The 15,776-nt window shown below is 35.4% G+C and overlaps 1 long non-coding RNA gene across 1 annotated transcript in view; it reads left to right on the top strand.

The window, feature by feature from the left end:
* LOC128173797 (uncharacterized) overlaps positions 1-15,776 on the top strand; it is a 63,607-nt gene that overhangs the window by 17,198 nt on the left and 30,633 nt on the right. Inside the window, exon 2 of the long non-coding RNA XR_008242567.1 lies at positions 7,188-7,241. This is a non-coding gene — a long non-coding RNA (uncharacterized LOC128173797). The remainder of the gene's footprint in view (positions 1-7,187; positions 7,242-15,776) is intronic.

Genomic DNA, 15,776 nt, shown 5'->3' with positions numbered 1-15,776 from the left:
CTCGGGTAGTGTAAATTCAAGTTTGCAAAATCACAGTCATTAGTGGTAGGGCGGGACCGTGATGGCGGTTTGAATTTTTACATAGGAATATATAGAGAAAATCTTTAAATATATTCTGGGAAAGTTTTTGGTCCAAAACTCAGTACTTAGTGTGAAAGCACAGGTTATGAGATTAAAGGTTGATTTAAGTTTGATGAAACCATGATTACCTAGAGAATAGTGGGGCCACGAAATGGGGGGGGGGGGGGGGGTATATAGGAATAGAGAAAAATCTTAGAGGTACAACATCAAAAGGGGCTTGGTATTTACCAAAAAATAAGAGGTGGATAAAAATTGGCAGATTTTCAATTTTTTTTTAGCAAGATCTACTGTACTCAGTTGTCAAGATATTTTGATACTGTAATGCTAATTTGATCAGAATAAGGCAATTGTTGCTCAGGTGAGCGATGTGGCCCCTGGGCCTCTTGTTCAGGTATCCTTGACATCATGTTTCCTAGAGTATTGTGTCCCAGAGGTATGTTATACATGTAGTACCAAATATGTGAATTTACATTAAATGTTCTTTGTGGCCTTTGAAAAAATCTATCACACTTTGGATTTAAATGCCTTTCGTACTTCATGAACTATTTCACTGTATCATCATCTATAAAATATCATGTAAATTTTGAGAACTTTTAGAAGACATTGAATATTTTATGTATAATGTATTAGGAGTACTACCATAATAAATCATAAATATGGCCTAAATGTATATATAAATGACCAAATTCTGATACTTAATTAACTTCTATTCATCTATAGGTTCTTATATCTAGAAAAATGTTATTAGTCCCCTACCGGTTTCACCGGAGGGGACTATAGCTTTCCTCTGCGTTCGTCTGTCTGTCCGTCCAACTGTCTGTCCATCCGTCCGTCTGTCTGTCCTACTTCAGTTTTCCGTTGTTTTTTTCTGCATGCGTTTGACGAATGATGTGAAACTTGCTGAGCAGCTTAAAAATATCAAATAGCAGACCAAGTTTATACTTTTGTAGCATCTGGTCAACACAATTTCCAGAAATTTAATTTTTTTCACTCCAATTTTTAGCTCACCTGAACCGAAGGTTCAAGTGAGCTTTTCTGATCACCCGTATTCCGTCGTCCGTCCGTCTGTCTGTCCGTCCGTCTGTAAACTTTTCACATTTTCAACTTCTTCTCAAAAACCACTGGGCAAAATTTAACCAAATTTGGTACAAAGCATCCTTATGAAAAGGGGAGTATAAATTGTTAAAATAAAGGTCACAGCCCTTTTCAAAAGGGAGATAATTGTGAAACAGTAAGTATAGGGTGCATGTCTTTAAAAATCTTCTTCTCAAGAACCACTGCACCAGAAATGCCAATATTTACACAAAAGCTTGTATATATATTGAAGATTCTAAATTGTAAAAATCGTGACCCTCTGACCAAAACTGGGGCCCCAGGCGGGTTCAAAGTTTAACATAGAAATACATAGGAAAATGTTTAAAAAATCTTCTTCTCAAGAACCACTTCACCAAAAATGCCAATACATACACAAAAGCTTGTATATATATTGAAGATTCTAAATTGTAAAAATCGTGACCCTCGGACCAAAACTGGGGCCCCAGGCGGGGTTCAAAAATTAACATAGAACTACATATGGAAAATGTTTAAAAAATCTTCTTCTCAAGAATCACTGCACCAGAAATGCCAATATTTACACAAAAACTTGTGCATATAGTGAAGATTTTAAATTGTAAAAATCGAGACCCTCGGACCAAAACTGGGGCCCCAGGCGGGGTTCAAAGTTTAACATAGAAATACATAGGATATTTTTTTTTAAATCTTCTTCTCAAGAACCACTACACCAGAAATGCCAATATTTACACAAAAGCTTGTATACATTGTGAAGATTCTAAATTGTAAAAATCGTGACCCTCAGACCAAAACTGGGGCCCCAGGCTGGGTTCAAAGTTTAACATAGAAATACATAGGAAAATGTTTAAAAAATCTTCTTCTCAAGAACCACTGCACCAGAAATGCCAATATTTGCACAAAAGCTTGTATATATATTGAAGATTCTACATTGTAAAAATCGTGACCCTCGGACCAAAATTGGGGCCCCAGGCGGGTTCAAAGTTTAACATAGAAATACATAGGAAAATGTTTAAAAAATCTTCTTCTCAACAACCACTTTACCAAAAATGCCAATACATACACAAAAGCTTGTATATATAGTGAAGATTCTAAATTGTAAAAATCGTGACCCTCGGACCAAAACTAGGGCCCCAGGCGGGGTTCAAAGATTAACATAGAACTACATATGGAAAATGTTTAAAAAATCTTCTTCTCAAGAATCACTGCACCAGAAATGCCAATTTTTACACAAAAACTTGTACATATAGTGAAGTTTTAAATTGTAAAAATCGTGACCCTCGGACCAAAACTGGGGCCCCAGGCGGGGTTCAAAGTTTAACATAGAAATACATAGGAAAATGTTTAAAAAATCTTCTTCTCAAGAACCACTGCACCAGAAATGCCAATATTTACACAAAAGCTTGTATATATTGTGAAGATTCTAAATTGTAAAAATCGTGACCCTCGGACCAAAACTGGGGCCCCAGGCGGGTTCAAAGTTTAACATAGAAATACATAGGAAAATGTTTAAAAAATCTTCTTCTCAAGAACCACTGCACCAGAAATGCCAATATTTACACAAAAGCTTGTATGTATAATGAAGATTCTAAATTGTAAAAATCGTGACCCTCGGACCAAAACTGGGGCCCCAGGCGGGTTCAAAGTTTAACATAGAAATACATATGAAAAATGTTTAAAAATTTTCTTCTCAAGAACCACTTCACCAAACATGCCAATACATACACAAAAGGTTGTATATATAGTGAAGATTGTAAAAATCGTGACCCTGGCCCCGAACAAAAAGTGGGGCCCCAGTAGGGGTTTAGATTTTAACATATATAGGAAAATGTTTTAAAATCTTCTTCTCAAGAACTATAGTGCAACTGTTTGGGATATTACTATGCATACATGTACATCCTTAAATAATGTAGATTCAAAAAATTGTAACTCCCGGACAATTGATGGGCACCAAGAGGGGTTCAAAATTTAAACATTTTAAAAAACATAAAGGAAAAGTTTAAAAAATTTCTTCTCAAGAACTACAATGTTTTAGTTTGTGGAATTTCTATGCATGCATCCTTCGCTTATATAGATTCCTAATTGGTAAAATTGTGACCCCCGGACCAATACTGGGGCCCCAAGATGGGGTCAAAGTTTATTATAGAAATATAAAGGTAACATGTTAAAAAATCTTCTTCTCGAGAACTACAATGCTTCAATTTGTGAGATTACTATCATGCATACAACCTTGGATAATGAAGGTTCGACAGTTTTAAAATAGTGACCCCTGGACTAATACTAGGGACCCAAGATGGGTTTAAAGTTAAATGTAGAAGTACCGGTATATATGGAAAATGTTTAAAAATCTTCTTTTCGAGAACTACAATGCATCAATTTGTCAGATAACTACGTAAGCACCCTCAAATAGTGTAGATTCGAAATTATAAAAGCCGTGACCTCAATCTAATACTGGGGCCCCAAGAGGTGTTCAAAGTTTAGCATAGAAATATAGAGGGAAAATGTTGAAAAATCTTTTTCTAGGGAACTATAATGCTTCAGCTTGTGAGATAACTATGCAAGCATCCTTAAATAATGTAGATTCCAAATAATTAAAACTTTAGCACTGGACTAATACTGTGGCCCCAAGAGGGGTTCAAAGTTTAACATAGAAAGATATATTGAAAATGTTTTTAAAACGTTTTTCTCGAGAACTATAATGCTACAGTTTGTGAGATTACTATGCAAGGATCCTCAAATTGTGTAAACTCTAATGTAGTGGAACCAAGAGTTATCTTTCTTGATGTTCTGTACAGTCTGAGAGTTATTCCTCTTGAAGTGGAACTCTTCTACGTTCAGTTTTTCAGGTTGTGTACCTGCGGTCCCACCGCAGTGCTACACATTTTCATTCCTATGTTACTATTTATGTTGTTCAAGCCAACCGTAAACCTCGGACCATAACTGGGTCCCCAGAAAGGGGTTCAATGTTTAAAATAGAAAAAGCATATGCTACGAAATGTAATGTTACAAGGAACTGCTGTTCAGGTGAGCGATGTGGCCCATGGGCCTCTTGTTTTATTGATCGGGTTCGTTATCGGTCTCAGTGTGTACTAAATGAACGAGGACATTATGTGGTCAGTAAAATAATAAATAATATCGTGCATTATTTGTATTATTACATTTATCATTTCTAATAACAAACAAATAAGTTCTGTAAAATGGTGTCAAATATTGTGTAAATTTTAACGGTAGGGTTTTATCATTATTATTATTAAAATCGGGTTCGTTATCGGGTTTGGGCTGTTGAATGATAGTTTGCTTTGCTTCAAATATGTATTTTTTTAATGGATTTTTGAGATTGTTTGCTGTTTATTATTATCATTTTTCTTAATTTCATACTAAACAATTACTACATTTATGATAGGGGATATTTAATATACAGGGTCTCAAACTTTTGCCATTCTCAATCAAAGGGGTTACCGGTAGGGGACGTGTATTGCTTATGCAATACTCTCAGAATGCTTGTTATAAATAGCTTACAAACCTGGCATTGCGTACATTCTTCCTTCAGCTGTGTTGGCTTCCAGATGATGGTTTTACCTGAGTTCGTCCTTGTCCATGTATATGTAAAGATGCTTCTCGGCATCATGCCCAGCGCTGAAATCTGAGATCCTGAACTGTTGTAAATTTTTACGACCTTGACCGCCAAAATAAAGAACAACATTTACAAAAAATTTCTCTAGGAGTTTTAAGTTGTTTTCTAAATCAGATGATTGGTACATCAGTTTTAAGTCATTCTTTTCAATAGTAGGGTAATGTCAAATTCTCCCTTCCTGTTTAGTTTTGATTCTTTGGTTGCAGCCTTAAAAGCGAGTTGAGATTTTTATACCCCAGTTCCGAAGGAGAAGGGGGTAAACTGTTTTATCCTTTTGTGTCTGACTGTCCGTCTGTCTGTCCGTAACAAACATTTCTGTCGCATTTTTCTCAGCAACTGTTTATCGCATATGCTTGAAGTATTAACAAACTTTTTGATTTAGGCATGCCATATCTTGGGATATATTTTTGTACCAATCGGACATCAACTTCCTGTTAAATGACAGGTTTTTTGTTTTAGCCAAAATTTTTAAACAAATTTTCGTTAAAGATTTCTCCAACTATTTATAGCAGATGCTTGAAATTTTAAAACACTATTTGTTTAGGCATGCCATATTGTGGGATATATTTTTGTACCAATGAAACGTCAACTTCCTGTTAAATATGACTTTGTTTATTTCTAACCAGAATTATTAAACCATTTTCGTCAAAGATTTCTCAGCAACTATTTATCGCAGATGCTTGACATTTTAACACACTATTTTTTAGGCATGTCATATCGTGGTATATATTTTATTACCAATCGGACGTCAACTTCCTGTAAAATAGGACTTTGTTATAGCCCCCACAAACGAAGTTTGGGGGGGTATATTGGAATCACCTTGTCCGTCCGTCTGTCTGTGCAGAATTCATGTCCGGTCCATATCTTTCAGCTGGTAGATGTGCATTATTTTCCAGTGAAGTGGACATGCAAAACAATCATAAAGACACGTCTGCCCACCTCTATAAAGAGAATTTTTTATTCTATCAGTAGGTCGAAGTACAAAGATAGGCATTATACCCACATATCTGCACTGATCATATATCGATTTATCTTGCGAATTTACAAGATAGTGGACATTTGCAACCTAGCTCTTGCGTAATTTTTTGTAGATAACTTGCGATCATGTTTTCATTTAAAGTTGCATTGCGATTTTGATTGACACCCTTCACGTTTATATTGATATTAATTTTGCTCTTGTGCATTTCTTTAAATCAGCTGTTATATTTTTTTGCACTTTCCCATAATTTGTTTGCTATAGATGGCACGTATATAAAGTACAACTCAATTATATAAAGGGCACTGTGATAAATGATAAAAGTAATAAAGGTACTAAAAGTAAATCAAACAACATGAAACTACAAAAAGTGTGTTTAAGCAGTCTCATCAAAGGCTTGAAGGAAACAAGTATGTGTTATTTCAAACCGAAAACAAATTCTTATTTCGATGAAATCTATATAATAATATAGCACTGAGATCTAACTTCAACACTGTCATTCCTCTTAACCTTGTAATATCTATTTGATACAATGAATCTGTTTTGTTGTGAAATTCAAATGATTAAACATCAACCTTGGCAGACACAGCTGTCTAAATAACTTCGCATTGTTTTAACTGCCAATTTTGTTGCCTTTTGATTATTGTCGGCATCTTTATTGGTAAGAAGTATATCGAATTGCTCTTCATCAAGTGATGCAAATTGTGCCATTTTGTTTTGCCTGCAAATGATCCAACTGAATGCAGTGAGAAACATGAAATTTCATTGGATCATAGAATAACGATAACGAATCATATCAGTTTGGAAATCACCGATCTATTTTTAGTCCTATGTTACAGTAACAAAAATCAAATGTTATATTGACCTCCTCACGTGCAGGTGAACATAACGTTCTGTTTTTTCTACATTGTTTGGTATGAGCCAATCAGAGAGCTAGGAATTAATCAATCATATAATAACATATGATATATCATAGCATATGATCTGTTGATTTGATATTGTATTATATTTTGGTATAAAAGATCATTAACTATGATTTTCATAATTCATGTTTTATGATCAAGTTGTTCTTAGAAAGATGATGCATCATCTTGGTGAGCTTTGTAATCTATGATTACCTATGTTTTTTTTTTTGTTTGTTTTTTTTTAGGGGGGGGGGGGGTTCTATCAAAGTTTTAATTTAGATAAAAATCTTGAAAGTGAGACAGATATAACGAAGTATAACGAAGTAAATCCTTTGCTCCCTAGGACTCTGTAATAACTGAACCGAGTTTTACTGTTAACTTTAAAACTGTTTAGTACAACAGTAACAGAGGTTGAAGAATGTTGAAGTAATAATGTCATGGTCTATGTATGATTGTATAACACCCTTGAAATGAAGTCTACTTGGTACTATAAGTTTACTTTTTACACAATTGTATATTGTAGATGCGATTACAATCATTCAAAGCAGTCCAGTCCAGTCCATACAGTATTGTTAAGGTATGCTGTAGATTTTTGCACTGTCATGATTTGAGATATATTAGTCAAAAACTATATTTTGAGTAGAAATTATAGATTTCATTTAAAAAAAAGAAATGCTATTTTTGGTGATTCATGCTGGAATGAAGTTAGTTTGCATTGCAGAAAAAATACATAACCTGCATTAGAGAGTTATCTAAATATTTTCTGCGATGATTCTTTCTAGAGCCTGCATGAATCTCCAAAAGTAGCTTTATTAGTTAGGTCACCCAAAATGACTCCGGTGACCTATTGCAATTGGTTTTCGTCCGTCATTATGCGCTCAGATTTTACATTGTGTGTTAACTTTTAACTTTTAACTCCTTCAAATCTAGATGTCCAATATTTAAAAATGTGGAATGATGCATATAGCCCCAAAGAAACTTAAGGGGTAGGGCAATAGCCTATAGGGTATTAATGTATAAATGTTGTAATCCTCTCAAAGGATAAATCCTATAGCCTAGGGTACTATGTGAAACTATTACTAATGTGTAACTATTATGATCCTCTTAGTGGACTTTATCTATAGCCCATGCAATATCCTAATGTGTAATTGTTATAATCCTCTCAGAAGACACTATCAGTATTCAGGGCACTAAGGTGTAAAGGTTAGTACTAATGAGTAACTGTTCCAATTATCACAGAGGACTTTATCATTTGCTTACTTTACAAATGTGTAACTATTGTGATATTGTCAGGGGACTTTCTCAACAGCGGAGGGTACTAATGTGAACTTGTTGTGATCATCTCGGGAGTCTGACCCATATAAACCTCTTGGTAGACAATGTCAATAGCCAAGAATACTAATGTGTAACTGTTGTGAATCTCTCAGGGGAGAGTATCAATTATACTTAAGTTACTAAAATGTAAACATTGTGTGTTTTTTAATCAGAGTATACAATATGGCACAATTTGATAAAAAAATGTAAGGCTTTTTGCAAAGAAAAGCCATGAAATGATAAACCTAGGCATGACTGGAAATTCATTAAATTCTTGCATTGTGAAGCTGTGTCAACTCATTGAACTCAAACTCAGGGTTTTTAGGCAGAAAAAGCAATTTAGCAATTGAAATTTCAAAAAAAATTATCTTATGTAACATTTACTCCTATAATGCAAGAGAGAGAGAGAAAGAGAGAGATTGTGTATTGTGAATTCACTGTGTACTGTGGATTCACTATCTGGAATTTATTGACATTGTCTTAAACGCTTAAATAATTCATAGCAAGCAAGTAGAAATTGTGTTACAGTCCCTAAAAACGTTCTACTTTTCTATTTTTTTTATGCGCTCACAGTGCATTCAGTTGGCTCTCTGCTCTGCTCCTTTCATGCTCACCGTTTACAAAGTGCTCACCGTGTGTTCACAAAGCGTTCACCTTGCGCTCTCCGTTCTTTCGGCTTATAATTCATTCAGAACCAAAGGCTCAAGTGAGCTTTTCTGATCACAATTTGTCCATTGTCTGTCGTTGTCGTCGTTATCGGCGTTGTCATCGTTGTTGTAAACTTTTCAAATTTTCATCTTCTTCTCAAGAACCACTGGGCAGATTTCAACCAAATTTAACACAAAGCACCACTAGGTGAAGGGGATTCAAGTTTGTTCAAATGAAGGGCCACGCCCTCTTTAAAGAGGAGATAATTGAGAATTATTGAAAATTTGTTGGTATTTTTCAAAAATCTCTTCTCAAAAACTATTCGGCCTGAAAAGCTTAAACTTGTGTGGAGGCATCCTCAGGTAGTGTAGATTCAAGTTTGTTCATCATTGTCCCCGGTGGTAGGGAGGGGCTACAAGAGGGGGATCAAGTTTTACATAGGAATATATAGAGAAAATCTTTAAAAATCTTCTTCTCAAAAACTATCAGGCCATAAAAGCTAAAATTAAAATGGGAGCATCCTCAGATAGTGTAGATTCAAGTTTGTTCAAATCATGGTCCCAGTGGATAGGGTGGGGCCACAATTGGGGGATAAATTTTTATACAGGAATATATAGAGAAAATCTTGAAAAAAATTCTTTTAAAAACTATGTGGCCAAGAAAGCTCAAATTTGAGTGGAAGCAATTCCACAGATAGTGTAGATTCAAGTTTGTTCAAATCATGAACCCCGTGAATAGGGTGGGGCCACAATTGGGGGATACTTTTTTTATACAGGAATATATAGTGAAAATCTTTTTAAAAAATCTTATAAAAACTATTTGGCCAAGAAAGCTCAAATTGGCGTGTGACTATCCGCAGATAATGTAGATTTAAGTTTATTCAAATCATTGTCCCTGGGGGTAAGGTAGGGCCACAATGGGGGATAAATTTTTATATTTAGAGAAAATCTTTTAAAATCTTCAAGTTTGTTTAAATAATAGTCCATTTACCGGGGGTAGGGTGAGGCCACAATGGGTGATGAATTTTTACATAGGAATATATAGAGAAAATCTTTATAAATCTTCTTTTTAAAGACTATTTGGCCAGAAAAGATTAAACTTGTGTAGAGGCATCCTCAGGTAGTGTAAATTCAAGTTTGCAAAATCACAGCCCCTAGTGGTAGGGCGGGGCTGTGATGGTGGTTTGAATTTTTACAGAGGAATATATAGAGAAAATATTTAAAAATATTCTGGAAAAGTTTTCGGTCCAAAACTGACAGTACCGTACTTAGTGTGAAAGCACAGGTTATGCAGATTTTCTTACCGGTACAACAACAAAAGGGGTTTGTTATTTACCAAAAAAAAAAAGGTGGATAAAAATTGGCAGATTTTCAATTTTTTTTAGCAAGATCTACTGTACTTAGTTGCCAAGATATTTTGATACTGTAATGCTAATTTGATCAGAATTAAGGCAATTGTTGCTCAGGTGAGCGATGTGGCCCATGGGCCTCTTGTTCTTTTTTCAATAACTGATGGGCTGAAATAAATACTGTTGAGATAATTCTGAAGTACAGTACAGGCAACGCGGATCCCGTATTGGCCCGCGTTACCGTCACGGTATTTTTATTGTTCCTGCGATACACCATCACGGTTTTTGATCGCGGTATGGATTGCGACCGTGATGACACCGCGACGGTGTGATTTACCGTTATTCCTGCTGCTGCTTGTTGTTGTTACTTTACCTGTACTGTACATTACAGGCACTGCGGGTCGCGTAAATCCACGTCAAACATGCGACTTCAGATTTAAGCATAACAGCTGCATTTAAATTGTGGTCCATATTATTATAAAATTAGTAAATCATATTTATGAAATAGAATTTCATGAAATCAGAAACTACATGAGTATTTCGCTGTTTAATTTTGTGATGTGTAAATAAGAACACATATCATTGTATTTGACGTGCTTTATTCAGTTATTATTTCTATTAGTTGATAATCCGGTTTTTATAACAGTCTTAAAATTAAATATTTTCATTAGATTAACTCGTATCAATGCAGAGCAATTTCATCTTCTCATTTTATAAGTTGACACGCATAGTGCCGTAAATTGTCAATACATGTGTATGTTTTAAATTGAGAAATGAACAAATGTCGGGAATCAACTAACAAATCTATTTTCCATTCAATAATAAAATTATCATTCATATATAAAGTTGGTGCTGCGTTAAAGCACATGGAATCATAACATGTAATCAGTACATGCGTTTCCTGTGTATACATATAAAGTTTAAGTCACGATTATTTTCTGTGTATACATGTAGTGATTAACAAACTCAGGGTAGAATATGACATGCCCTTGAGGGTTTTCACACCTATTCACGACAAAAGAAAAGTCTATATCGCGTACGGCTTCGTCTAATCACACACCTTACTGGAGAGAGAGAGAGAGAAAGAGAGGCGTTTAGGCGTAATTTAACGTACACTTATGTGAAATATACTGATATCCAATACTAAATATTCATAAAATTAGTGTTCATATAAAGAATATGGTACACTGTGATTGAATCCATCATGCAATTTCAGATTTGAGTCCACGTGCTGCACCTGTCAATCAATGTAGCCCGCTAGCTCTACCACGTGTTCCCTCTATGATAAAGTTTCATTCTATTAGTTTTATTTTTAATAAAGAAAATAAGAAGTATGTCTAACAGTTATGTTTTTTTACAATGTTCGTGATGCATGATATACTGTGTTTGGAAAGTTAAATTTGTTGTGTTTTTTCTCTATCTCTCGTTTAGTTAATAATGGAGGTTTTTTGCGGGAAGAAATATCTTAAACACGTTTAGCGATTAAAGAACGCAGTAAAATGAATCAATTATTTGATATAAATATTAGTAAAATTGTTTTATATGCATGTATGATTCTTCTTGGTCAATCGTTACACAGATTATCTACCTATCTCATTCCTGTGTATTCTGTGCGTTCAAGCGTAGAGTGATTTCCTGTCAGTGCAATGGTTTCACACCTTTGTGTAAAACAATTGGGACTAAAGTCAAATAAAGTTAACTTCGACAGTCATGGTGGCGGGGTAAAGTTGCGAAAACGGGAAACGGGTTTACATATTTGTAGTAGCTTTATATTCAATAAGATTGCATGTACATGCACACATAAAATGATAGCAATACATTTAATGAAATGTTTAAATGTTTTTTTTTATCAGCATGAAATATCAACAGCAAAACTTCCAAAGCATTTTCTTAATTTCTTTGAAATGTGTAAGAACATAAGAACGGTTTAACAACATTTCCTTCTCAAAAAAATTATCTGGTTATTCTGTTAAGAGAGAGAGAGAGGCTCGGTCGCGAGCGAACATTAACCTCCGTCATGGTGGGTAGCTGGTACACCATCATGACAACATGACAAGGGATACCCACAATATCTTTCGATTACATAATTTTATGCAACTCTGGGTATCTCTAAGGCCCCTTACTCTCTATTTGTTATACATGTAATTCAGTTCAGAAAGATACACGTTAATTTGATTTTTCGCATTACGATGGGGCGTATTCGAAGGTGGCAAAGAAGTTGATGTGGAAGGAAAGGCTGGAAGACACTCGGTATCTTCAATCTCTCGCAGCTTGGGCCTTATGTCCTGCTCACATCCAGCATGCAAGACCACAGCTAAGGCCGGCCCCACTGAACGTCATACTCATTTCCACACTGAATATTCAAGTCAGACTGAGTCTTGAAGAACACACGGCTTTGCATTTAAAAGATTTTCGTAGCAAACGTAACGCACTAGAAAGTGGGAATCCTTGCGCAATGACAAACGACGAGCCATACTTAAATTAACGCAACACAAATTCACTAAAACGTGAATTCACAAAAAATGTTCTTTTCACGTAGATGATCTTGTAAGAAATGAACAGAACGTGCTAAAAATACCGGGTTGGTAATTTTATAGGAAGCTTTAATTTTTAATCACTTGCTAATCATTAGTTGACACGCATGGACTTCATCAACAGACAATACAAATGTAGTAGGACCAATTAATTGTTAAGAAAACACAATCACACTGCGTACACAGTTATGATTTTATTGGCAATTTAAATCATTTCATGATAATTTTTAATTTAACGACCTTCTTAAGATATGATAATGGATTCGAAAATATTTTATTTGCAATTGCTGCACAAGTATTAAATTAAAAACTATAATAATTTTTTTAATAGCTATGAAATAAAAAAAAAATAGTAAAAAAGACTCAAAGTATTTCGATTATATAATCTCTGTCAAAATCTGGTTAAATATCGTCATTAAATATAAAGAAACACGCAATTTATTTGTCATTCGGGGAGATAACTCCCGCTTGTATACGATACTTTTCCATCGATAATTTTACCGTGGCGGGGACAGGTAGATGATGAGTTTACGGTGATGGGAACGCGGTATACCTGTCTCACCTGGCCGATCACCTCGATGTGTTTATACCGTGACAGGGCGCGGGAAACACGGGATCCGCGTTGCCTGTACTGTATTTGCAATCTGGAGATATCTTGTAAGCATTCTAACTAGACATGCAACTTAATCAGTACTTGCCATAATATCTGAACTTCGCTCTCTATGATAATCAGTCTTACTTTTTTCTACAAAAAGAGAATGTGATCATCATTAAAAATAATAACTGATCTTCTGATATTAAGCAATTCTGAAAATCTTAAGAAACCAGCAAAACTATGCAAACACATACTACAAATACAAATGTCTGGTAATTTACATGATTGGTTTCATAAACTACACACAATTTTCTTAATATGTCAGGAGTAATAGGTAACTTTTTATGACACGTTTTCCGTCCAATGATTCTGCTACATCCCTCTCTAACTGATTTTGCAAGATCAGATGAACAAGGATCCAACATCCCCGCCAATTTATAAGCCCAGCTGATAGCATAAAATGCTTTGTTGACTGACCCTTAAGCTTTTCCTAGATTTCTTATATGAGTCAAGTACAAAGCTACATGGAAATCTGAAGCTGGGGCAAATGGTACATTATGTGAGATACACCATTTACGGAAGTTATTTAAGGCATATTCCTATTTCTTCCTGGTATTTGGAGCCTTTGCACTCAAACATATGTCGGGTAGCTGTTTTGCCAAAGGTAGTAGATCAGCATCAAGCGTGGTCCAAGATGAAGTCCATTTCCCGTTCTTGAAGATATCTGAAAAACTAAAATAAAAAATGATGTTTGATGACATGCTTGTCACTCTCCGTGCTTAACACATAAGCCTTTTGATATTTATACATGACCTTGCCCTTTCTCATAGGCCTTGTCAAAATATGCATGTGCATAACCATGCCGGCAACTTAGCCCTGCCAAAATTAGTACATGCATAATCATGCCTTATTCCAGGCCTTAGTTATAACATACATGACTGCACCTTATACGAAGGCCGTGTCATAAGTACCTATACCGAGGTATCCTTTCTGCAGTTTCTGCAGTAATACCCATACTAGTTTTTCTTGCAACTCGCACACATGGGTATAGTCCACTAATGCCTTTTCCATAGGTGGTAATGTTAACGATAGGGTTCATAGCTTCGGCCCTAGTTTTCGTTGAGCAATGAGGGACCTCTCATCAAACTGTCTCTTTCCTGTTAAAATTTCGTGGTATGAAGTCAGATTCGTTTTCTGGCAAAATGCGTCTGTATTGAAAAACTCTGAAAATGAAAAAAAAGTAGGGAATTTCACAGTTTTGGAAAGGGTGCAGTATGTACATCAAACAATTTCAATTCTTTTCTTCAAATGGTAATTCAATTTTGACAATTGCTTTTAAAATTGCAAATCCTCTTTTCTGACGTGTCGAGCGTTCCGATTTAAAATGTCCCAATAAATGTATATACACTCTGCAAGTATAGGAACTATTTTGCTTAAAGGCACTACTTTGTTGTCCTACCGATTCTTAAAATAGTTAGAGGGATATACCCACATACAAATATTTATTTACTTCTCCTTCCTCCCCATTTTGAAAATCATTGGAATCTGAGAGTCGATATAGAATAGTTACAGGCACATTGACTTCTCTACCTAACATCAATTTGTTTGCTGTGTACCCAGTGTGCCTGTTGATAGCAGACCTCAAAGCACCTGCTAATGGACCCAAGTACTGATCACAGCTCTTAGATAGGACAGCCATCAATGTAACAGCGTACCGTGTCCATAAGCATGGGACTACCTGCTTGAAAACTCTTCAAAGCAGAACAACTTTGGCAATGGACCCTTATTATTTTTACAACAGACATCACATGTGAGAACATAACTCTTCATGTCGGCAACCATCTACCACCAATAAAAATTCGATTTTAGTCTGTCTTTAGAGCGTTGAATACCTTGGTGTCCTGATGAAGGAATGTCATGGCACATTAGTACATCTTTTCTTCATGCAAAGCTTTAGGCACAAGAAGGTGCAGCTTATCTTTCTCCTCAGTGGGTTTCCACCAAATTACACCCTTATCATATAACATGAAACAATCCCTCTCAAGAAAATAACAATTCACTCTCCCTGGGCAAAACTCCAAACTCCAAGTATGCCCTAAAAAAGTCAATGCCTTATCTGCACTCTGCAGCTTAACCATGTCTTCTGCAGAATATGAAGACAAAGATATCCCTTCCCCAGCTGCCTGATCAGTACTCTTGCTCTGCTTTGCCTTAACAAGCTGACTCACTGACTTGTCCTCTCCAGATGTACTTACCTCTGTTGAGCTGCCATTCTTTCCCTTCATAACAACTATTACTGCACTGAAGGAAAATCCACATTAACCTGACTTTGATTTAAAGGTTCGAAGCCCGGTCCTGAACATACATGTTAACCTACAGTGATGAAAAATAGGTAGATTTTAAACCAAAAAGCGGTAGCATCGCGCGCGGCCTTTTTCGCGTATATTTCAAAGCACAGATTTTTATGTACTACATATGTAGTAAGGGTTTCTGATTAGTAATTAACGATATCAACTAAAATATAAAAGACTTTTGAAATTTAGTAATATTTAATTAACACTAGCAATAAAAATGTCGCATGCATTTACCATTATATTGATTACTGGTAAGCTATTTTTAAGGAACTTAACCCAGTAATAGACTCTTCCGCCATGCTTGTTTAAATTGAAAGTA

Source organism: Crassostrea angulata, chromosome 2 (genome assembly GCF_025612915.1).
Source record: "Crassostrea angulata isolate pt1a10 chromosome 2, ASM2561291v2, whole genome shotgun sequence".
Lineage (NCBI taxonomy): Eukaryota > Metazoa > Mollusca > Bivalvia > Ostreida > Ostreidae > Magallana > Magallana angulata.
The sequence above is the reverse complement of the archived record's forward strand: the minus strand, read 5'-3'. Positions and strand labels throughout refer to the sequence as shown.